The 22,683-nt window shown below is 50.2% G+C and overlaps 1 protein-coding gene and 2 non-coding genes across 3 annotated transcripts in view; 1 reads left to right on the top strand and 2 right to left on the bottom strand.

Moving 5' to 3' along the window:
* The window catches only part of LOC127041580 (uncharacterized), a 166,578-nt gene that overhangs the window by 93,926 nt on the left and 49,969 nt on the right, over nt 1-22,683 (top strand). The gene's annotated exons all lie outside the window — the stretch shown is intronic.
* TRNAQ-CUG (transfer RNA glutamine (anticodon CUG)) lies at nt 1,885-1,956 on the bottom strand. The gene has a single exon. It is a non-coding gene; the product is annotated as a tRNA-Gln (tRNA).
* LOC127041609 (U5 spliceosomal RNA) lies at nt 19,647-19,762 on the bottom strand. The gene has a single exon (XR_007771699.1). It is a non-coding gene; the product is annotated as a U5 spliceosomal RNA (small nuclear RNA).

The following is a 22,683-nucleotide window of genomic DNA, read 5'->3' as shown; positions in this document are numbered from 1 at the left end:
ACAGGGACCATCTTGGTTCAGGGCTGGCTCCTGGCTTTTTGTGCGCCCCCCCTCCAAAAAAAGGGGGGGCAGGGGCTGGAGTGCCACCCCTTGGAAAGTGCTGCCCAAGCACATGCTTGGAGCGCTGGTGCCTGATCCCAGCACTGGAAATGGACCCCAGGAGTCCTGGCTCCCAGCCTCCCTTCCTCTAACCACTAGAGCCCACTTCCCCAGCTTTTGGGGAGCCAGGACTCCTGGGTTCTAGCCCCATCTCTGGGAGCAGAGTGGGGTCTACTGGTTAGAGCAAGAGGAGCCAGGACTCCTGGGTTCTACTCTCAGTGCTGCTGTGTGACCCTGCGCCTCTGTTTCTCCTCCCACTTTTTGGGTATGGAGCCTTTAAACTCTCTGGGGCATGGCCTGTCTCTCGCTGTGTCTGGGCAGTGCCTGACCCAACAGGGGTTTGACTCTGCCCCGCTCTCTGTAGGTGCTGCTGTTGTACAGATAAATAGTCACAATACTAAAAGGCGTGGCAGTGCGTGAGTGCACCACCATTACCATGCAAGGGGAAAGCAGGTACAAATTACCGGGGCCCGGTGGTCCAGAAGAGGGCCCAAGGCCTAGTTTTCCTGGCTTCATTGCCCTGTTTAGCTAGTCCACCTTGCTGGGGGGCCTGAAAAAAATTTTCACCGGGCCTGAACCCGCTTTCAGTGGCTCTGTGGGTTTGCGGGGGCCTTGCCTCCCTCCACAGAGCATGGGGGTGCCAATAGGCACCTATGCATGGTCCCCCCAAGCAGGGCCAGGATGGAAATAGGGGCCTGTGCCCCCAACATGGAGAATCTGGGGTGCAACCTTGCTTCACGGGTCAGTCTGTCCTTTCTCTGCCTGTCCCATTCCAGCTTCAACTAGCGCTTGTGGTTCATTCGTTCTTTTTCATTCCTTTCCTTCTCTAGCTTGCATGTTCTTGCTTTCTTTTCCCCCCTCTACCTTTCATGCTCTTCCTTTCTTTCCTTCTTTTTCTATTTTTCTCTCTCCCTTTATTTCTTTCTCTGCCTTCCATGTTCTTTCTGCTCTCGCTCTCTCGCTGGTTATTCTTTTCACTCGCTCTTTTTCCTCGCTCCCTTCCAGGCCAAGCAGGTTCTCCTCGCACACACATTTTGACAGGTTTTCCTGCTGATCACTGAGTGTATTAAGCACGTCTTCAGGGGGGTTTGGCATGTCAGGGAGCAGCCTGGCTGGGTGTCTTTGTGGCTGTCTGCTGGCCACACATAGGCATGGTCCTCCTCTTCTCTTGCCCCTCCCTCAGTTGCTCTCTAGCTTTTAAGCCTTCCCTTGGAGCTGTCAGCACCAGCTGCCTCTGCTCTAGATGCCCAGAGCAGGAAAGGTGCCTTGGGCTCCAGCCTGGGACTCTTCCGCCCTCCTGCCTAGCCCTGACTATCAAGCCTGGCCCTGGCACTCCTTCCTTCAAGTGCCATGTGGACAAGAGGCGGGGAGGGATAGCTCAGTGGTTTGAGCATTGGCCTGCTAAACCCAGGGTTGTGAGTTCAATCCTTGAGGGGGCATTTTGGGGAACTGGGGTAAAAATCTGGGGATTGGTCCTGCTTTTGAGCAGGGGGTTGGACTAGATGACCTTCTGAGGTTCCTTGCAATCCTAATATTCTATGATTCTATGTGGCTGCAAGCAAAATGACCAAACTTGTGGGCATCAGGTGATGCTGTGGGCATCCCAAGCATCTGGTCAAACCACAGGTATCAGCAACCAGAGTAGCAAGTTCTAGAGCCCCAACCCATCAGGGCCCTCACAACCAGGCCCTACTGGGCAAGTCACCCAGCAGGAGGAGAAAGATTTGTTTTTGTACAGCTGAAGACAAGGAACTTGAACACTGTGAGCTCTAGAGGTTTGCCATAAGGTCCCACTGAGATTTGAACTCAGATTGCAGGATTCAGAGTCCTGAGTGCTACCTATTACACCATGGGACCAACTTGTGATGTTGTCTCTGCACATCGGTGACCCTCATGGGGCTGGCTCGTGTAAGGGACTGTTGGCCCCTTACTAAAGCTCAGTGGGTTTTTGGTTGGCTAGCTCCCAGTACCAATAGAAGGGGGAAGGATCAATAGGAAATCAGGACCCTAAAACTGACAGTCCCCAGGGACAATGGGGAGAGGCCAAAGCTCCAAAGTTAGCCCGACTGACAGGCCAGGCAGTGTAATGAGGGAGTCACCAGGGCAGGTAATCCCATCATCTGTGTGAGCTGGAACTACCTGGGCCAGAGTGGGACCCAGCTAAGGAGAAAGCAGGAGCCCGAGAAGAGGCGGGGAGAAGAGCTGCGCCAGCCAGAGAGAACCAGAGCAGATCCATGCTAGGAACTGAGCCGGAGCAGCATGAGCCACAGAAGCTGCCCAGGGAGCAGATCTATGCTGGGAGAAGAGCTGCAGCAAGCAGAGCCAGAGAGGCCAGAGGAGCAGACCAGGGAGATGGAGGCAGAGCCGCAGCAGCACTGGGACTGGAGGTGGGTGCAGTGAGCAGCTTGCGAGAGTGAGAGGGACCCTGGGCAGAAGGCCCAGCACAAGGAGATGCCACCAATCAAGAGGCCTTGCAGGCCAGACCTTCGGGGGTGGGAGGATCATATCCCCTACATGGGGGCTGACACTGGGAACAAGGGTCCTGTCACCTAGAGCATGTGGCCACCGCCAGAGCAAGTGTCCAGCCCGTGGTGTCCCTGCAGCACAGCCAGGGCCTGGGAAGGAGGCCTGGGACATGTGAAGGAGAGACTGTGACCTGCCCTGACACTCCAGAGACGCTGGTTGTGATCTCCCTGTAGCCCTTTTCAAGTGAGCACGACAAGATTCCTGGGCCCAGCCTTGTTGGGGTTACGAGGACTCTGCCACACATGAGAGTAGAAAGAGCGTCCTTGGGGTCAGGAAGGCCTCTGGGTAAGGGGGTGGGGACTCAGATCCTCTCTCTGGCCAATTGTACCAGGGTCATGTATAAACCAGGAAAGTTCCCCACAATAGCCGGACCTGAACCCCCTGTACACTTGCCCTCTGTACTCATTGCTTCTCTGTCTCTCTTCCCTTCATCTCTGCTGGTCTCCCTCTGAGCTTTCTCAGCACCTGGCCCCACAGCACTTCCTGCCAGCCAGAGACTGCTTGTTCTAGGCCTGCTTCTGTGGATGTGGCCTCTCTCCTGATTCCTGAGGAAAGGAACCTTTCCAGGAAATGGCCATTGCTTCTGGGAATCAGCATGTGGCTGGTGGACAGCACCAGGAATCATTTGGCTCCTGGCACACAAGGCCACTTAAAAGCTGAGTTTTTAGACAGGGGCTTGAACCCTGGATCTTAAGATTAAAAGCCTGATGTTTTACCAGCTGAGCTAGTTTAGACCATTTTCCCCATTCCCTACAAGAGCAAGCAAGTAGGCAAAGAGAGGCAAAAAAAGTCCCAGGAACCTCTCCTCTTTTTCTGCACATCCGCTGCCTGTCAGCAGGATTCCTCCTCCTCCTTCCTTCTGTGCCTCAGTGTGACTAAATCGCCACACCTAGACAGCTGGTCCATTCGCTGCACCCCAGTCCCCCCATGCCTGAGCCTCCCTCCCAGAGTCCTGCACCTGGCTCCATAGAATTAAGTCTCATGTGTTGCTGGGAACTCGACTTCTTGTGCCCACAGAGTCTCGGCCCCCCTCAGTAGATGATCTGAGAAACACAATGTCTGACTTTTCCAAAGAAGTGCTTGGAGTGGTTTTTTTGTGTGTTACCAGGTGGCCTAATGGATAAGGTGTCTGAGTGTGGATCAGAAGATTGAGGGTTTGAGTCCCTTGATGGTTGTGTTTCTGCAGTTTTACCGTTGTGCTGAACGTCCTGCTCCCTTCAGCTAGCGTGTGCGCCTGTCCCTGTGCTGGAGGGTACTTGCTACATAGCGTCTTCGGAGCCTGAGCATTTCTTTGCTTCTCGCCAGCTGGGGAAAAGCCTCGTGGGGTAAAATCTCCTGCCCCACTGCAAAAGTGAGCACCTTGAGTGGGACCAGTCAGAGGCCCCACCATGGAGGCTGGCCCTGCTTTCCTACCAACTTGTGATGTTGGCCACAGAGCATCAGCAGCTGCCCCGCATGCTGGTGACCTTCAGTGGGTGTTTGGCATGGCAGGGAGCAGCCTGGCTGGGTGATGTTGTGCCTGTCTGAAGGCCACACCTAGGCATGGTCGTGCTCTCCTCTAGCCCTGACCTCAGTTGCTCTGTGGCTTTTAAGCCTTCCCTTGGAGCCGTCAGCACCAGGTGCCTGTGCTCTAGGTGCCCAGAGGAGGAGAGGTGTGTGGGGTCACTTTTACAGATGCCCCTTCCCTGCACAGAGGAGCTTCCATCCCCAGTCCCTGCCTGTCACTGCCCAGCAGCCCTCTGGCACCATTCCTGAGGCTGCCCTGCCTCACTTTCTTCCTACCATGTTGGGAAAGACAGTTCTCATTATTAAAGGGCAGGTGGGCCAACTAGGGGCAGAAACCTGTTCTATGTTTTCCTACTGCAGAGCCCAAGCTCAGGAACTCACCTTGGGTGCAGGCACTGCTGTGCTCCCAGAAAACAAGCCATTCCTGCACAAAGAGGGACGACAGGACCTGCCAAATCCCAGGATTGAACCAGGGACCCTTAGATCTTCCATCTAATGCTTTCCCAAATGAGCTACTTTGGCACCTGTATAATAATATTTTGGCCTGTTGCTTCTCTGTCTGGGTTGTTTTTGTCAACAGTTGCAGACAAAAAGGACAGGAAAACAAACGGCTGCTCCACACCCCCACCGGAGGAACCCGGCACCGTTAGCTGTGGTGAGTAAGAAGTGTCTGTTTGCTGACAGGGCCTGTCCCCCAGGAGCTGGAACAGCAGCTGCCGCCTCCCCCTTGGCTCCAGGCTGTGGGAAATGCTCATTGCCTGGCTGCATAGGTGGATGCTGCTCCGTACTCTGGAGAGCATCTGTATTGGTCTGTCAACCCCCCGTCTTCACTGAGCCAGTCTGGTAAGGTCCCAAGTGACCCCTCCGGCCTGGCAACTGAGAGTCTGTGCAGACATTAACCCCCTGCCAGCCCCAGAGCCAGCAGCAGCGCCAGCCCCCCCAGCACCACAGGGGCACTCAATGAACTCACTGTGGGGAAATGGCTCCTTGCTGTCCAGCTGCTAGAGTGAGAGCCAGGAGAGAGCAGTGTCTGGCTCACCGTGAGGGAGAGAAGAGACCTGATGAGTGCGGATCTCCCTCAACCTCCCCCACAATGCTGGTCAGTTTTATTGTCACTGTAATAGTCAGTGCTTCCCTTCAGGGCCGGCCCTGGAGGGGATTGGGACAAATCCCCCCTTTCCTCCTCAGGCCCTGTCCCCACTCCACCCCTTCCCCCAAGTCCCCACCCCGTCCTGTCCCATCTCTTCCCTTCCTGCACTTTCCTGCCCCATTCCTCTCCCACCCCCACCTCTTCCCATCCCTTCTTCTTCCCCTCCCCACCCAGTGCCTCCTGCATCCCGCTGAACGGCTGATCACTGGCAAGTGGGAGGCACTGAAAGGGAAGAGGAGGAGCTTGTCAACAAGGCCTGTAGTGTGTGTGTGGGTTGGGGGAGGTGGCTGTCAGTGGGCGCTAAGCACCTATTTTTTCTCTATAAGGTGCCACAGGATTCTTTGCTGCTTTTACAGATCCAGACTAACACAGGTACCCTCTGATACTATTTTTTCTCTGTTGGTTCTGCAGCCCCATAGCTCCCATGTAGTCGCTGACTTGGCTTCTTTCGCACTCTAGAGATAGGAGCAGAACCAGGGCTACGGCTGATCTATGGGGCACCAGGTGAGTGGCAGAGGCTTCAGGTGCTGAGAGTTTGCCTGACCCCTGATGGACACAGTGTGAGGTGGTGCCCCAGGCATCTCTGTGAAAGGAGCAGAACAGGATTTACTTGGGGTGGGGAGAGAATTGAGAGTGTCTCAAGGGGTTGTACAGAGGTGTTGCCCGGGTGAGAGACTGGCTAAAACACAGGCCATGCTGTGAGCAGGATTTGCACCTGCACGGGAGAACCCTATTGGATTTCAACTCCCACATCTTAACCACTCGGCCATCACAACTGGGAGTGAAAAAAAATGCCCCAATGCCAGAGAAACTGGTAAAGAATCCCAATGACCAGGTGTGAAGTCATCTGAACTACAGAATTCCCACCGCAAACCTGGCTCCCAAAGCACGGGGGGGACTTGGGATTTGTTCTCTTTGCTTAGCCATGTGCAGTCGCACAGAGAGCGCGTTTAAAAGTCTCCCCTCCCACAGAGCGGGAATGGGAAATGATTCTCAACTTGAAGCCTGATGTAGGGTGACCAGATGTCCCGATTTTATCAGGACTGTCCCTATATTTGCTTGTTTGCCCCACGTCCTGACCGATTGGGACCGTGGACAAACAGATAACTTTGTCCTCTTCTCTGGCACATAGGCATAGTCTGGAGGGATACTTTCCCCACCCAAACTCCGCCCTCTCATTCCCCCATTGGATCTCTCCCCAAATCCTCGCCCTGGCCCTGCCTCTTCCCCAAGCATGCGGCATTCTTCCTCCCTCCCAGGTTTGCACACGGGCCATGGCCATGGCCGGGAGCGCAGCGCGGAAGCTGCTCCAGCCCTGCAGCCTGCGGGGCAGCACAGTGGGGCTGGGGGCAGCATGAAGCAGACAGGGCCCAGGTGGGCAGGGGGCGGAGACACACGTGGGGTGGACACGCTCCTGCCGGGAGCTGCCTGGTTCACCCCTTGCCCGGGAGCTGCAGGAGGGGCCCAGATCATGGCTCAGCTGCAGAGCTCGGAGCCCAGGCTCGGTCCAGGAGTGAGGGAATGGGGGAGCTGGGGGTGCAGCGGGGGTTGGAGCCGAGAGTTGGTTGGAGATGGGGCTGTGCCACTGCCGCTTGTCGGCGGGGGGGCCCTCCGGCTTATTTTTTTGCTCCGCCCCCCGCATCCCGATATTTCTTCTTTGACATCTGGTCACCCTAGCCTGATATGAAGGAGGATGTCTGGACCAAGGGGCCAGGGACTGGCCTTTGCTAGAGAAACCACTGTCAAGTTTTAGCCAATTAGGACAAGTCAGCAAATAAGAACAACTTCAGGTATCAGTAACTGCTGCAGGTTGCAAATTGCTACATGCAGCAGTTTCTGGCACTACACCTGCACAGCTCTGCTCCCCGGCTCTTCTCGGGCTCCTGCTCTCTCCTTAGCTCTGCCCCACTCTCGCCCAGGCAGTTCCAGCTCACATGGAGGATGGGACCTCCTGGCCTGGTGACTCTCTCATTACACTGCCTGGCCTGTCAGTGCAGCTAACTTGGAGCTTTGGCCAATCCCCATTGTCCCTGGGGACTGTCAGTCTCAGGGTCCTGATTTCCCATTGATCCTTCCCCCTTCTATTGGTGCTGGGAACTAGCCAACCAATCCCCTCCCACACACACTAAGTTTTAGTAAAGGGCCAAGAGCCCCCTTACACAAGCCAGCCCCATGAGGGTCACCGATGTGCAGAGAAGGCAGCTTAAGCTGGTCCCATGGTGTAATGGGCAGCACTCAGGACTCTGGATCCTATAATCTGAGTTCAAATCTCAGTGGGACTTTGTGTTGGCTTGTGGTCATAGGCAGCAGGTTATATACATTTGTGGTGCTTGGGCTCCAGGAATATTCAGGGCTGGGGGCCCTGCTCCAGCAATATTTGGAGCTGGGTCTCTTCCCCTGGCCCTGGCCCCTGCCTGGCACCCCTCCCTCTGCTGCGCTGTGTCCCTGCCTGACAAAAAGCAGCATGGGCCTGCCTGCTCCTGCTGCTGGAGTAGAGGTATTTGGGCAGAACTGCTGTCTGCTAACCCAGGGTCCTAGTGCCTGCCCACCACTAATGGCAAGGCAGGCTGCCCTGAGCCCCCCTGCAGCATGAATCCCCCATCTTCAGCCTCACACCACACCCCAACGCTCTGCCCTAGCCATGAATCCCTCATCCTCAGCCCTGCACTCCCTCCTATCCCAAACTCCCTCCCAGAGCCTGCACCTCTCACCCCTTCCTACAACCCTGCCCCAGCCTGGAGCCTGCACCGAGCACCCAAAATCCATCCCAAAGCCTGCACCCTGCACCCCTCCTGCACCCTAATCCCCAGCCCAGGATCTGCACCCCAGATGTCCCGCCCAAACCCCCTCCCAGAGCCTTAGGCAGGTGGGGGAGGAGTTTGGGGGGTGGAGTTGGGGGGTGGGTTCTGGGCACCACCAAAATTTCTACAAACTTGCCACCCATGTTTGTGGTAAAGCCCCAGAGCTCAACTTCCCTGTCTCCAGCTTTGTACGAGTGAATCTTTCCCCTCCTGCTGGGTGACTCACACCTCCTAGAGCCTTGTACATCAATGATGAAATTAAATGTAGCGAAATAAGATGCGATGGAATGGATAACACAGAGTCCGTCTGGGCAAAAATCACGCTGGGTAAAAAAGCAACTAGAGCTTCCCCTGAGATAGTGCTTGGGGTGTGCTACAGACCGCCGGGATCGGATTGGGATATGGATAGAGACCTCTTTAATGTCTTTAATGAAGTAAACACAAAGGGGAAATGTGTGATTATGGGGGACTTCAACTTCCCGGATATAGACTGGAGGACGAGTACTTGCACGAATAATAGGGGTCAGATTTTTCTGGATGTGATAGCGGATGGATTTCTTCATCAAGTAGTTGAAGCACCTACGAGAGGGGATGCCATTTTAGACTTGGTGTTGGTGAGCAGTGAGGACCTCGTAGAAGAAATGGTGGTAGGGGACAACCTTGGTTCGAGTGATCATGAGCTGATTCAGTTCAAACTAGATGGAAGGATAAACAAATGTAGATCAGCGATTAGGGTTTTTGACTTCTCGAGGGCTAATTTTAAAGAGTTAAGGAAATTAGTTAGGGAAGTGGACTGGACGGAGGAATTAGTGGATTTAAATGTGGAGGAGGCCTGGAATTACTTTAAGTCACAGCTGCGGAGACTGTCGGAAGCCTGCATCCCGAGAAAGGGGAAAAGAACCATGGGCAGGAGTTGTAGGCCAAACTGGATGAGCAAGCAACTCAGAGAGGGGATTAGACAAAAGCAGAAAGCTTACAGGGAGTGGAAGGAAGGCAGGATCAGTAAAGAAAGCTACCTTGCTGAGGTCAGAACATGTAGGGATAAAGTGAGGAAGGCTAAAAGCCACATTGAACTGGAACTTGCAAAGGCAATCAAAACCAATAGTAAAAGGTTCTACAGCCACATAAATAAGAAGAAAACAAAGAAAGAAGAAGTGGGGCCGCTATACACTGTGGATGGAATGGAGGTTAAGGATAACCTAGGCATGGCCCAACATCTAAACAAGTACTTTGCCTCAGTTTTTAATAAGACTAGTGAGGAACCTTGCGATGATGGAGGGATGATAAACGGGAATGTGGATATGGAAGTGGATATTACTGCAACTGAGGTAGAGGCCGTACTTGAACAGCTCGATGGGACGAAGTCGGAGGGCCCGGACAATCTCCACCCGAGGATATTAAAGGAACTGGCGCGTGAAATTGCGAGCCCGTTAGCGAGAATTTTTAAGCAATCGATAAACTCGGGGGTTGTGCCGTATGACTGGAGGATTGCTAATGTAGTTCCTATTTTTAAGAAAGGGAATAAGAGTGATCCGGGTAATTATAGGCCTGTTAGCTTGACGTCTGTAGTATGTAAGGTCTTGGAAAAAATTTTAAGGGAGAAAGTAGTTAAGGACATAGAGGTCAATGGTAATTGGGACGAATTGCAACACGGATTTACTAAAGGTAGATCGTGCCAAACCAATCTGATCTCCTTCTTTGAGAAGGTGACGGATTACTTAGATAAAGGAAATGCGGTAGATATAATTTACCTAGATTTCAGTAAGGCGTTCGACACGGTTCCGCACACGGAGCTGTTAGTTAAATTGGAAAAGCTGGGAGTGAATATGAAAGTTGTAAGGTGGATAAGGAACTGGTTAAAGGGGAGACTCCAGAGGGTCGTATTGAAAGGTGAACTGTCGGACTGGAAGGAGGTCACCAGTGGAGTCCCTCAAGGATCGGTTTTGGGACCGATCTTATTTAACCTTTTTATTACTGACCTTGGCACAAAGAGCGGGAATGTGCTAATAAAGTTTGCGGATGACACGAAGCTGGGGGGTATTGCTAACACGGAGAAGGACAGGGATACTATTCAGGAAGATCTGAACCACCTTGTAAACTGGAGTAATAGAAATAGGATGAAATACAATAGTGAAAAGTGCAAGGTCATGCATTTAGGAATTAATAATAAGAATTTTGGATATACGTTGGGGGCGCATCAGTTGGAAGCGACGGAGGAAGAGAAGGACCTTGGGGTACTGGTTGATAGCAGGATGACTATGAGTCGCCAATGTGATACGGCTGTTAAAAAAGCAAATGCGATTTTGGGATGCATCAGGCGAGGTATTTCCTGCAAGGATAAGGAGGTGTTAGTACCGTTGTATACGGCGTTGGTGAGACCCCATCTGGAATACTGTGTGCAGTTCTGGTGTCCCATGTTCAAGAAGGATGAATTCAAACTGGAACAGGTTCAGAGACGGGCTACGAGGATGATCCAAGGAATGGAAAAACTGCCTTATGAAAGGAGACTCAAAGAGCTTGGCATGTTTAGCCTGGCCAAAAGAAGGCTGAGGGGGGATATGCTCGCCCTATATAAATATATCAAGGGGGTTAACGTCAGGGAGGGAGAGGAATTATTTAAGTTTAGTACCAATGTAGCCACGAGGACGAATGGGTATAAACTGGATATTAGGAAGTTTAGACTTGAAATCAGACGAAGGTTTCTGACCATTAGGGGAATGAAGTTCTGGAATAGCCTTCCGAGGGAAGTAGTAGGGGCAAAAGACTTTCCTGGCTTTAAGACAAAGCTTGATAAGTATATGGAGGGGATGTTATGATAGGATCGTTAATTTGGGCAATTGATCTTGAATTACCACCAGACAGGTCTGCTCAATGGTCTGCGGGGAGATGTTGCATGCGATGGGTACTGAGTTGCTGCGGAGAATTCCTTCTTGGGTGCTAGCTGGTGACTCTTGCCCACATGCTCAGGGTTTAGCTGATCGCCATATTTGGGGTCGGGAAGGAATTTTCCTCCAGGGCGGATTGGCAGGTGCCCTGGAGGTTTTTCGCCTTCCCCTGCAGCGTGGGGCACGGGTCGCTTGCTGGTGGTGTCTCTGCAGCTTGAGGTCTTCAAACCATTTTTGAGGATTTCAATAACTCGGTCCTGGGATAGGGGTTGTTATAAAATTGGATGGGTGGGGTTCTGTGGCCTGCCTTGTGCAGGAGGTCAGACTAGATGATCAGATTGGTCCCTTCTGACTTATGAGTCTATGAGTTCTTTGGCTGGGGTGGCCACAATGGGTTAGGGCTCTAGAACTTGCTACCCTGATAGCTGCGATTCTTGCTGCTGCACCTGATGTTTACAAGCTTGGCCCTTGTGCTTCCTACCACACTTTTCCTCTGGCCCACATGGCACTTGAAGAAAGGAGTGCCAGGACTGGGATTAATAATCAGGCTTTGGCAGGAGGGAGGAAGAATCCCAGGCTGGAGCCCCACACACCTTCCCTCCTCCGGGCACCTAGAGCAGAGGCAGCCCAGCTCTGTCCGCTGGATACATCGGCAGAGTAGGTGAGTTCATGTAAATACAGTCTGGTCCCAAAGCCTCCTCCCAACGCTGGTCATCACTAGCTGCCAGGGGGGAGCTCATTCACACCTCGCTTACAAATCATCATTTGAAATTCTAAGGTTGGCCAACACTGCTGAAGCCAATGCACCGACATTGTCAGCAAACACAACAGCTGGGTGAGGAAACCCGGCTTTGTCCAGACTTTCCAAACCTATTTTACTTTCTCAGGTACAAGTAGTTTTCATACGTTATATCTGCTTTTAAAGTGTGTGTTAACGTTTCAATTTCCATTCAAATTTGCAACCAATGGAACCAACATTGGCAGCGCTGCATGTAACTACCTGACCACTGAGGGAGGGGCTGTTGGGGAAATTCGGGGAAGGGGGTGCACAGCCCCCTGTCTGGGGGGCGTATAGGGAATGCCCAGTTTCACTGAATTGAGTCTCCTACTGCAGCACCTCAGTAGGTTACATCAGAGAGGAGCTGCAGTGTCTAGGCAGTGGGATGCCTGTGCCTTTAAGAGCCCAGCCCTGGGAAGCCCATGCTGAGAGGTGCTGCCTGTGAGAGGGGAAATAAAAAAGCCCTCTGCTCCCCCCACCCATGTTTGCAAACACTGGAGTCTCAGCCCACCAGGATAACTGTTACCCCTCGGCCCCTGCCTGTGCCAGGGTTTAACCCTCTGGCAGCGCCTCCCTCTGGGCTTAACTCTGGCTCCCCCCCCCCGACTTTGCCCTTCAGCCCCTCTCCTAACTGTGCCTCCAGCTGCTTGACCCTCCGACCAGTCAATTTCCACCCCCTGCTCAGACCCTGGCCACCCCCTCCTCTGATTTGCCCCCCTTTGCCCCTTTTTAATCCCTGTAAAAAGTAAAGTGTGCTGGGTCCCATTCACTGGAGGGAGGGCTGGGCGCCTGGCCCCTGCCTGCCCAGTGCTCAAAGTGCCCCATGATCTTATGGATATTTGCTGAGTGCTGCAGGGTCACCAGAAGGGGGAGAGAGGCACGGTTAGGTGGTGATGCAGCCAAGGGTGCCTCACTCAACACTGAAATGCAGCCACCTCTGGGGTGATTACACAAGTCAGCAAATGAATTTGGAACAAGAAACACAGTGAAAGGACCGAGGCAGTTGCAGGAGGTGGAGAAAACCAGAAAAAGCAGTATCCCTGGATCCCAGCCCTGCCCCTCCCCCGCCTACCCCCTAACCTCCACTCCCCTCCCACATTTGAGGGGAGAACCCAAGAGTCCTGGTCCCCAGCCTTGCCCACCCCCATATTTTGATATGGCTCCATCCAACAGCTGCCCCCACAATTGCAGGGTAGTGCCATGGGGCACACCGGGGCCTGCCTATTTGCACAGGATGGGCAATGCCTGTGCCCCAGGATGGGGAGAGATGATGCTAAGGGAGAAGCGAGCAGCAGACAGCTCCCATGACAGAGAAAGAAATGCTAGGGGGTGCTATGCTGCAATGAGTGAAGGGGGTTGGCAGGGAATGGGAGGATCTTCCCTCACACCAGGTGTGTCTGTCTCCCTCCCAATTCCTCCCCAGCCCTACCCCAGCCCAGGCTAATCCCGGCCCAGCTGCCAGGGTTAAATTTGGCCTAGATTCTCCAGCTGACGGGGATGGGGCGTGGAGCTAGGAAGCATGAATCTCTACTCCCCCTTTCCCAGACACAGTTGTATGGGCACAAACCAAAGGAGCCTGCAGCACTGCTGGCTAGAGGAAACTGAGGCACCAGCCACGGACAGACACATCATGGCTCTCCTCATCCTCATCCTCCTTTCCATATACAACCTGGCCAGGGGAGGGGGGGTAAACTCAGGGCAGTTGCATAGTTAACCTGTAAAATTCATTGTGAAGGCCAAGACTATAACAGGGTTCAAAAAAGAACTAGATAAGTTTAGGGTGGATAGTTCTTTGAAGGGCTATTAGCCAGGGTGGGCAGGGATGGTGCCTGTAGCCTCTGTTTGCCAGAAGCTGGGAATGGGCAATAGGGGATGGATCAATTGATGATTCCTTGCTCTGTTCACTCCCTCTGGGGCACCTGGCACTGGCCACTGTCAGAAGGCAGGAGGATACTGGGCTAGATGGACTTTGCGTCTGAACCAGTCTGGCCGTTCTTCTGTCTCCCTTGGCGCAGCAGTGACACCAAGTGGCCAATCAGGGTAACACACAGAGTATGTATCCCTTGGAGCAGCAGTGACACCTTCTGGTCATTCAAGGTAATGCACAGAAGGTGTTTCCCTTGATACAGCAGTGACACCCACTGGTCAGGTGGCGTAATGCACATCATGTGTCTGCCCTCTACAAGCAGTGACACCCACGGACCAGTCACGATAAGGCACAGAGTGTGTTTCCCACCAATCTGGGTAAGGCACAGAGCATGTTTCCCATGGAGCAGCAGTGACACCCAGTGACCAGCAGGGGTGGCATCAGACTCTTCTCCTTTAGTGGGGGACTGAGATGGGCTAGACAAGAAAAATTGGGGGGCTGTGCCCCCCATCACCTGGCCCCACCCTTCACGGGGGCCGTGCCTCTGCTCCTTCTCAGTTAAAGGCCAGGCTCATCTCCTCTCCCCATAGCTAGGGTTTACAGCAACACAAACTTTATTAAAATAAAATAATAAACAGGGTTTACTTTAAATATTCTAAATCTGTCCAAATTTTAGTACTGAATCCAAAGTTCTCTTAAAGATCCCATCAGTAACCAAAACCTAAATGAAAATTGAAACCAAAAACAAGGCTTAATTTAAAACCCAAACATTAAGAAAAACTTTGTTTGTAAAAATAAAAACTAACAAATGCTGTACATTAATAATTTCAACATTTTATCAAAAAAGTGTGCTACAGCAGAATGATAAAATAACATCAAATAAATTAGCATGACCACTAAAACCTCCTATAAAGGAATTGAATCCTTGAATACTGGTCAAATCTATAAAATATGCTGAACTATGTCAAAACTGGTGTTGCAGGTCAGCCATTCAAATCCAGAAAATGTCAATTAAAAGCTCCATTCCAACTAAAAAAACTAAAACACCCCAATAAACCAAAACGGTCACAGCCTGAAACAAACCTACACAGAAGCAAAATTAAACCTGTACCAACACTGGAACAAACTATGTAAATTTCTAATTCTAACTTCTTGTTTCTCCCAGGAGGAAGGTGTTTTCCACCCCAGTAACCGGGCTGTCACTGCAGCTTTCCTTTCACTAAATAAGATTTTTACCAAATATAAATTGCCCTCCAATTTCTCTAAGAGAAATTGAAATTGTATCTTTGCACTAATATCCCAAGTGTGCAAGTCCATCCCCTCAGAGCAGCCTCACACCCTGAGGCCAGGGGAGAATCCCAACTGGTTTGTGCATTTGTAAACCTGGGGCCTGAAGCTGATGAGAGAAAGGGAAATGAGCCATCTTGGAACTTTCCGATACCACCTGCAGGGAGCACAGGGATTTGACTGAGTGACATCCTGGCTAATATTCACCTTGTTCTCCACCAGCAGGCTCCGCTGGAGAGCTCGGGAGTGACTTGACCATGGCAGCACCCTATTTACATATTACAAGCTGGCATTTTGGGGCCAATGGGGTGAAATGTGAGTACTTTTGGGGTTGGGACCCACATGAGAAGGGATGTGGACAAACTGGAGAGAGTCCAGGAAATTGCAATAAAAATGATTAGGGGACTGAGACACATGACTTACGAGAACCTACTGGCCATATCCTGTATGTTAAGCTAAGGCAAAGTTAGCATATCTATATTGTGACCTTTTACTCAGAAAGCAAAATCGACCTTTATCATGTTACTTAAATAGATAAGTACCCATGCATGTCCAAGACCTTTACCTAGACCAATCGACAATGGAGAATGGCATAGGGTTTTTTTCAGTGTTGTACCCACAGATTTAACAGGTACACTACAAGGTAACTTATGTGCATATTTACATGTCATCAACAAGCACAAACATACTAGTGTATAAAGTAAATGTATCCTAATGTTTTGTGGGTGAGGAATGAAATTTGGGCATAGGAGGAAGGATTTCCGGCCCTTGTGCCCTGTGAATGAGGTAACCCACCTCGCTAGAGCACTTCGCTTTATCATTCTGACTTACTTCCTCCACTCTCTCTCTATGTACTATCAGTAGGCTGTACTCATTCTTAAACTTTAAGTTTCAAGGGAACTAGGCTAAGTTCGGTTTCCCTAAGTTGTTACTCTTTGTTTATTAGGTTTAGATTTTAAGTTTAACATATTCAAGTAAACCCTAAGTAACACTAGCTTTTTCTAAGTACTGCATCTTTCACTTAAGAATTGAGAAACCTGAACTGCAAAGCTGGTCCTGTGTCTCTTACCACCAGGTTATCAAGGAAGGCTGTGAGTATATTAACCAAAACTTTGTTGCATATAATGCCATATGCATCTTTTGAATAGCAGTAATGCAACTGTAACTTTGTAACTCAATTAAATTAAATTAAATGTAAGCTAATCAATTAAATTTTCATCAAATTATCCACATTATTATTATTAGTACACCCTACATCAGGCTACATGGGACAGAGAGTTGGAGTGCAGAGGGATGAAGGCACTGGCTCTGGGGGTGCAGACTCTGGGGTGGGGTTAGAATGAGACATTCAGGGTGCAGTAGAGGACTCAGAGTTAGGATAGAGAATTGGCTGTGAATGCTCTGGAATGAGGCCAGGAAAAAGAAAATTTAGATGGAAGAGAGAAATCAAGGTAGAGCAAAAAGCAGAGAAGAAATGAGTGATTTTAGCTGCAGAGGGAGAAAACATCTCTGCTTGTCTTCTCTCACCAAAGCATCAAAGAACCAGATGAAAGACATCTCTCCCCCACTGCAACAACAATTCTAGTTGACCTGGACTGAGAAAGGAAACCTTTTCCTTTGCAGTACTAGCCAATGTGGACTGAGTCATGAACACCTTCCACTCTCTAATCTGGTGTTCCTGGCCTGGGACACGGGATGGGCTCCTCTCTTCTCTATTTGGGACATGGTGGGATGAGAGAAGTGACAGGGCTTTACAGGAAATAATTATTTGCCTGATTCATATGCAAGTCCTAATCCTTGTTAACCCAAACAAACCGTTTATCCTGCATGCTGATGCCAGTTTGGAGGGTCTGGGAGCAGTCCCGTACCAGGAAGTGGAAGGAAATGTAAATCTGTAGGCTTTGCCAGCTGAGGTCTGTCTGATAGCGAAACTCACTATCCCATCCCCCAGCAGCAGTTCTTGGTCTTGAAATGGGCCATCACTGAGAAATTTCGAGACTACTTGTGTGGTGCTCAGTTTCAGGTGTGGACAGAGAACAATCCACTGATTTATGTGTTAACAAGGGCTAAGCTGGATGCTACAAGGCAGAGGTGGGTGGCTACTCTTGCTAGCCATAACTTCGCATTCAATACCAATGAGTTGGTATAATAAGGAATGTGATTTATCAGGACCACCAATTCTTGGCTGGGGGGGAGGATGTAAGCAGGGTGAGAATGAACTCTACCCTGCCATCTGTTGGTGATCTGTTGTAAAGGCCTTTTGAGGCTGATGTCATTTGCATGGTTCCACCCACCCCAGATTGCATGATGGGGGTGCCTGTCCAAAGGATCATTTTGGCTGCTGTGGGATCCCCAGTCTCTTTCTTATTAGGGCAGGGGTAATAAAGTGCAGTTATTCTGGTGATATAAATCAAGGACAGTAGAACGGTACTTAGTAGTTCGTGATTTTGGAACTCACCCGAACCTACATAAATCTCGTTAGGCAAGGGACATGGGTTCCAAAGCATAGTGAAATAAGAGAGAGTGAAAAAGGATGTTTGTATTTTATTAGTACAGATTTTTTATGAAATCTGTAAATGCAAGTTTTATGTCTTAAATATTTCTCTAGTTTAAAAATAGAGCTTTTATAGTTTAAACACATATTTGCATCTATACCACAGATAAAAAGTCATTAATGACTAAAGGCACTTTTTAGATATACATAAACTGCTGGGCTGCCATCTCATTTCCACACTAAAACTTGTAAACAACTCCATAGATGGGTAAAATGCTCCTTACAGCTCAAACGGCAAGGAAATTTTGCAGATTGTACACTAGGGCAGCAGCTGTGGGACACAACTTCCAAATTCTTAGTCACAGGTAAGCAGGCAGGTTTATGCAAATTCTGGACTCTGGGACCAGAGCTGGGGTTGGCAATGGGGGGGACCCAATTTTTGTAGCACATGCACCACCTCTGCAACACCAACCTTTACTACCTCATTCCATAACACCACACACACAGCAGCCTTTTATCTCTCAGGAACTAAAGCATACCCTGAAAAAAACGAAGTGGTATAAGCTTAAGGCAAATGACTGCAGTACTAATAACAACTCAAAGAGATTCAAAAACGTCTCTGTTTTTATACACCATGGACAGTAGAAAAAAACCTACAAGCACAGGCCAGCAAAAACCAAACAAACATCCATTCCAACCTCCCACAAGCTTAGAGTCTTTGGAACCCAGACCCCTTAATGGGTGAGTAGTTTTCAGGCGAGGGTGAAGCTCTCAGGCCTCAAATGCCAGGTACAGTTACTCTCTCCTTGATCCAGAACGAACAGGAAAATACACTGCATTACTCCTGCCCCAATAACAAAGAGACTGTGGATCCCACAGCAGCTGAAATGACCGTTTGGACAAGCACTCCCATCATGCAATCCGGAGTGGGTGGAACCATGCAAATGACATCAGCCTCAAAAGGCCTTTACAACAGATCACCAACAGATGGCAGGGTAGAGTTCATAGAGACCCTGCTTAACCTAGGCTACTTCTACACTACAGCATAAAATAGAAATTATTAAAACCAGATTTATAAAACCGGTTTTATAAAATCGATTTTACGCATCCACACTAGGGCACATTACTTCGGTGGTGTGTGTCCATGATCCTAGACTACCATCGATTTCTGGAGCAGTGCACTCTGGGTAGCTCCGTAAAAGAATGGGACCAATAACTTCGATTTCCATCCACACTAACCCTAAATTGATATAGTAATATCGATTTTAGGGTTACTCCTCTCATTGAGCAGGAGTACAGAAATCGATTTTAAGACCCCTTAAAATCGATTTTAAGTGCCTTGTAGCATGGACGGGTACAGCGTTAAATCAATTTAACACTGTTTAAATCGATTTAACGCTGTAGTGTGGACCCTAACTCTTACAGCAAACCAGGGCAAAGAAAGCCTATGCAAGCGCTATTCCGCAGCCCCAATGCTCTTTTCTGCTCCTTCCCACCGAACTATCTCAAACATACAGTCAATTGCATCAAAGCAATTCCTCACTATTTGGGGCATTGGTGCCCCTTAGTCCCCCTGAGGTGATCGGCTGGTTCCTTCTGGCCTTAAACGCTAGGTAGGAATCTGACTCAAAGGGCCACAACCTTCCTCCTCTTCTGCTCCTATGAACTATCCCTCATCTGGGCAAAACCTTTGAAAACACTGGTGTTTTCCCAACAGGAAAGGGATGGACAATTTCTCTTCTGTGGGGAGGCGAGGGAAACCTTGCAATCACCTTCTGGAAGGTATATCAAGGAGGGCCGCGTAAGAACCCTCACGGACTAGATAAAGAAAGCAGCTCTTTAACTGACCTTCCAACAATGACAAACTAAAATCTGCAAGAGCAGCCTTTCAACTCAGGGGCCCAATAACAAGCTGTTGCCAATAACTAATCGCAGAGTTACAAATGACTCCAAACCATACACTCTTGGGACAAACCAAACGTTAACACAAACAATGCCGCATGTATTTGCTGCTCTTCAACCGTGATAACCAAGAACTTCCGAAACCAAAAAGCCAGCAGAATACCCATCATAAAAGTGATCCCTGCTAGATAGGAAGCCATCTCACTAACACGATGAGCTCAAAGTAAAATAAAATAACGGGATAGAAAATCCCAAACAGTCATTTTCAGAGCTCTGAGTTGTTTATAGGAAAGCTCGAGCCACTGACACCAGTTCAGGTAGCCCCCTTCTGTTCTTTTCCCAACAGAGAACAGCCTCACCAAAGCAAAGCCTCAAAAAATTGGGTACAAATTCATAAATGTTCCTCTCCACGGAAATCTTTAGTAAAAGGCAAAAGATTTATACGAACTGAAGAGAAAACAGAGTACATAAAAGACAGGGTAGAGGCGCTGCCGGGGCAACCGCGTATGCTACTACAAGTCAGGGTGAGTAGTCTCACAGCCCGCTAAACCGCAGAGCTTTTAGAGGAAATGGAATTGAACCGATTGACAGCCCGAGTTGGATCATGGGAACCGGGGACACAGGGAGTAAAACTAGCCCCTTGACGACGACTCGCTTCGCTGCGAGCAGTGCACTGTGAGTATGCAAATAAGATGCTCCGGCCATCTCCGGCGCTCAAAGGAGTCTTTTCTCCGGGCTGCCTCTGCTCCTTCCCCAGCTGGGCGGAGGTTGGGATGAGGCGAGGGTGGGGAAGCTGCTCTCCTGAGACAGTCCCGCTGATGGCCAGGCACATGGAGGACGAAGCAAGAGGGCACTTGGCCCACAGCTAAAATCCGGAGCAACAGCACACACTTTGCCAAGGAACAGGAGGCGGGATCTCGGACATGAGATTCTGTCTGCCGGCCGGGGTGCGACCCCGCGTTGTACCTGCTGCTTGGTCTGCCTCTGCTGCAAAGTAGCTCGCCTCAGATCCTTGGAGTTCACTGAGCTGCAGCTCGCTCTGATGCACGGGAACAGCTTAAAAAAATCATGGACTCTCAGGCTACGCCTACACTACAGCATAAAATCGAAATTATTAAAACCAGTTTTATAAAATCGATTTTACACGTCCACACTAGGGCACATTAATTCGGTGGTGTGCGTCCATGGTCCTAGGCTACCATCGATTTCCGGAGCGGTCACTCTGGGTAGCTACAGTAAAAGAATGAGACCAATAACTTCAATTTCCGTCCACACTAACCCTAAATCGATATAGTAATGTCAATTTTAGGGTTACTCCTCTCGTTGGGGAGGAGTACAGAAATCGATTTTAAGAGCCCTTAATATTGATTTAAAGTGCCTTGTAGTGTGGACGGGTACAATGTTAAATCGATTTAACGCTGTTTAAATCGATTTAACGCTGTAGTGTGGACCAGGCCTCAGGGTTGGAAGGGACCTCAGGAGGTCATCTAGTCCAACCCAATCCCCAACTAAATCATCCCGGCCAGGGCTTTGTCAAGCCTGACCTTGAAAACCTCTAAGGAAGGAGATTCCACCACCTCCATTGGAATAGGGAACCCATTCCAATGCTTCACCACCCTCCTCGTGAAAAAGGGTTTTCCTAATATCCAACCGCCATCTTCCCAACCACAACTTGGGACCATTGCTCCTTGTTCTGTCATCTGGTACCACTGAGAACAGTTTAGATCCATCCTCTTTGGAACCCCCTTTCAGGTAGTTGGAAGCAGCAATCAATCCCCCCTTATTCTTCTCTTCTGCAGACTAAACAATCCCAGTTCCCTCAGCCTCTCATAAGTCATGTCTTCCAGGCCCCGCACCCCCCCTCCCCCGCAATCATTTTTCTTGCCCTAGGCTGGACTCTTTTCAGTTTTTCCACATCCTTCTTGTAGTGTGGGGGCCAAAACTGGACACGGTACTCCAGATGAGGCCTCACCAATGTCAAATAGAAGGGAACGATCACGTCCCTCCATCTGCTGGCAATGCCCCTACGTATGCAGTCCAAAATGCCGTTAGCCTTCTTGGCAACAAGGGCACACTATCGACTCATAGGCAGCTTCTCGTCCACTGTAACCTCTGGGTCCTTTTCTGCAGAACTGCTGCCTAGCCATTCGGTCCCTAGTCTGGAGCAGTGCGTGGGATTCTTCCGTTCTAAGTGTAGGACTGGGCAATTGTCCTTGTTGAACCTCATCAGGTGTCTTTTGGCCCAATCCTCTAATTTGTCTAGGTCCCTCTGTATCCTATCCCTACCCTCCAGCGTATCGACCGCTCCTCCCAGTTTAGTGTCATCTGCAAACTTGCTGAGAGGGCAGTCCACGCCATCCTCCAGAACATTAATGAAGATATTGAACACAACCGGCCCCAGGACCGACCCCTGGGGCACGCCGCTTGATATCGGCTGCCAATTAGACGTGGAGCCATCGATCACTACCCGACGACCTAGCCAGCTTTCTCTCCACCTTATAGTCCATTCATCCAGCCCATACTTCTTGAACTTGCCGACAAGAATACTGTTGGAGATGATTGTATCAAAAGCTTTGATAAAATCAAGGAATAACACGTCCATTGCTTTCCCCTCATCCCCAGACCCAGTTATCTCCTCACAGAAGGCAATTCGGTTAGTCAGGCGTGACTTGCCCTTGCTGAATCCATGCTGACTGCTGCTGATCACTTGCCTCTCCTCTGAGTGCTTCAGAATTGATTCCTCAAGGACCTGCTCCATGATTTTTCCAGGGACTGAGGTGAGGCTGACAGGCCTGTAGTTCCCCGCATCCTCCTTCTTTCTTCCCTTTTTGAGAGATGGGCACTACATTAGCCTTTTTCCAGTCATCCGGGACCTCCCCCGATCACCATGAGTTTTCAAAGATAATAGCCAATGGCCCTGCAATTACACCCGCCAACTCCTTTAGCACCCTCGGATGCAGCGCATCCAGCCCCACGGATTCGTGCTCCTCCAGCTTTTCTAAATAGTCTCAAACCACTTCTTTCTCCACAGGGGGCTGGTCACCTCCTCTCCATGCTGTGCTGCCCAGTGCAGCAGTCTGGGAGCTGATTTTGTTCGTGAAGACGGGGGCGGGGCGGGGGAAAGCATTGAGTACCTTAGCTTTTTCCACATCCTCTGTCACTAGGTTGCCTCTCTCATTCAGTAAGGGGCCCACAGTTTCCTTGACTTTCTTCTTGTTGCTAACATACCTGAAGAAACCCTTCTTCTTGTTACTCTTAACATCTCTTGCTAGCTGCAACTCCAAGCCTGAGTTGCCCTTCCTGATTTTGCTCCTGCCTGCCCGAGCAATAGTTTTATACTCCTCCCTGGTCATTTGTCCAATCTTCCACTTCTTCCGACGGCGCTGCC

This window comes from Gopherus flavomarginatus (genome assembly GCF_025201925.1).
Source record: "Gopherus flavomarginatus isolate rGopFla2 chromosome 13 unlocalized genomic scaffold, rGopFla2.mat.asm SUPER_13_unloc_3, whole genome shotgun sequence".
Lineage (NCBI taxonomy): Eukaryota > Metazoa > Chordata > Testudines > Testudinidae > Gopherus > Gopherus flavomarginatus.
The sequence above is the reverse complement of the archived record's forward strand: the minus strand, read 5'-3'. Positions and strand labels throughout refer to the sequence as shown.